We start from the raw sequence: 2,500 nt of genomic DNA, 5'->3' as shown, positions 1-2,500 counted from the left end.
TATAAAAATGATATTCAGTTCTAAATCAAATAAATATATACTCCGTTCTTCATTACGAATATTTGAAAAGGTCAACTGGGGTCCTGCGAGCGCAAGAAGTGAAGGAGGACCCAAACCTACTTGGATGAGAACAACGAGAAGGGAAGCTGGGGATGAGTGGAGATTCGTGGAAGTAAAAGCACAGGAAGGACGTGAAATTCGTAACTCTTTCGGTTAAGTAGGGTTGGAGGTGATTATCCCAACACCAATATACACAGTTAAGTGTGAACATGCCCACATGCATAATATTAACACGCAGATATTCACGCTCTTCTAAACGACAGATATGCGTATGTATTCCAAGAGGAAAACACACATATCCAATTGTCACAAGAATTAATTACAAAAACGCCATCAGCCATTAAACGTAACAAACCACTTCCCACATCAGCTATGTTTATGCAAACGAAATATTTTCAAAATGTCAAACGGGAAAAACTCCCACCTACGCGTTCAGCTTCGCTTTACTGAACACACAACCACAGGAAATAAAAATTCAGTGTTAGGGGGCACAGAAACCTTAATTAGTTCATTAAAAAAAACATGCACATACGACTGAACTACCCTTAACTACACGTTCCATTACCATACTAAATCGTTAATATAAAAAGACAAGGGATCGAATCTACTTTGATATACATACCATATCCTCATGACGCTTATTCCCTCACACGGGATCGAACCTCCTTTAAAAAGCCTGTGCCGTCATGCTTCCATTACCTTATACAGCAACCACATAGGTTCGAACCTCCTTTAAAAAGCCCATGCCCTCATACTTCATTTACCTTATACAGCAACCACATAGGTTCGAACCTCCTTTAAAAAGCCCATGCCCTTGCGCTTCCATTACCTTATACAGCAATCACAAAGGATCGAACCCCTTTTAAAAATCCTGTGCCCTCACGCTTCCATTACTTTATACAGCAACCGCAAAGGATCGAACCTCCTTTAAAAAGTCCGTGCCCTCACGCTTCCATTAATTTAAACAGCAATCACAAAGGCTCGAACCTCCTTTAAAAATTCCATACCCTCACACTTCCATTACTTTAAACAGTAACCACAAAGGATCGAACCTCCTTTAAAAAGCCTGTGCCGTCACGCTTCCATTACCTTATACAGAAACCACAAAGGATTGAACCTCCTTTAAAAAGTCCATGCCCTTAGGCTTCCTTTACCTTATAGAGCAACCACATGGGTTCGAACCTCCTTTAAAAAGCCCGTGCCCTCACGCTTCCATTGCCTTATACAGCAACCACAAAGGATCGAACCTCCTTTAAAAAGCCCTCGCCCTCACGCTTCCATTACCTTCTACAGCAACCACATAGGTTCGAACCTCCTTTAAAAAGCCCATGCCCTCATACTTCCTTTACCTTATACAGCAGCCACAAAGGATCGAACCTCCTTTAAACAGCCCGTGCCCTCACGCTTCCATTGCCTTATACAGCAACCACATAGGTTCGAACCTCCTTTAAAAAGCCCATGCCCTCAGGCTTCCATTACCTTAAACAGCAACCACAAAGGATCGAACCTGAATACAAATTCATTCTACACCTTTTTGATCTCCCTGGATCATAAACAATAAGACAGAACCTTCAAAAACATATTCCATACCATTTCAATATCTTGACGTAATAAACAATGAGCGACTATAAAGGACTGAACCTCTCATATAATAACAGAATTCATGTCCTGTTATCCCAAAGCTTCATATACATGCACAGAGGATCGAATTCCCCCTTCCCACAAAATAAATATATACATAAATTTAGGAATACAAAATGAGCAAAATAAATTTTAAAAATTCTAATACTCGAAATCCCCTCTGTCTCAAATATAATCAGCACACAAAGGATCGAAACCTCCATGTGAACATCCCGCTCTGCGATCCCATTTCCTCAAACGACACACATGAGATCGAACCCACCTTAGAATTTAATTACGTCACAAACTATAACAAACATTAGGTCACAATTCCCTACAAACAGAATCCACGCAACATCCTCAGAACCTCACGCAGGACCTTAAACCCCTTCAAACCACCCCACCCCCACCCCTTTTTCATCCCGTTCCCTCATAAACAAAACAAACAACGCTTACACAATCACACACATAAGAGGATCGAACCCCCTTTGAAAATAATATATGGAAATTCGACCTCGCGAATCCTTTGATCTAAATGTCCCGCGGTCGGTCACGTCCGCGGTAAGGACGGGTATCGAACGAATTTGCTCCAGGGATCGAGTGGCCTAGTGAACGCACACTCCCCTCGGTGAGGAAAAAATAAATAACGATAATTGGGGCGTGAAAAAATTTTCACCAACTTATTATACGGAGATGAACGCGCCGTTGTCATGGCAACGGTAAAGATAATGAACGATGACGCCCTTGAGCGCAAGGTAAACAAACCAGGTGTTGAGCTGTGTTACGGAGAGCTGGAGGGCTGACACGCGATGCTGACGTA

The 2,500-nt window shown here is 42.0% G+C and overlaps 1 protein-coding gene across 7 annotated transcripts in view; it reads right to left on the bottom strand.

The window, feature by feature from the left end:
* The window catches only part of LOC136855013 (follistatin-related protein 5-like), a 350,946-nt gene that overhangs the window by 154,858 nt on the left and 193,588 nt on the right, over positions 1-2,500 (bottom strand). The window lies entirely within an intron of this gene.

Source organism: Macrobrachium rosenbergii, chromosome 30, assembly GCF_040412425.1.
Source record: "Macrobrachium rosenbergii isolate ZJJX-2024 chromosome 30, ASM4041242v1, whole genome shotgun sequence".
Taxonomy (NCBI): Eukaryota; Metazoa; Arthropoda; class Malacostraca; order Decapoda; family Palaemonidae; genus Macrobrachium; species Macrobrachium rosenbergii.
This window is presented reverse-complemented; position numbering and strand designations above follow the sequence as displayed.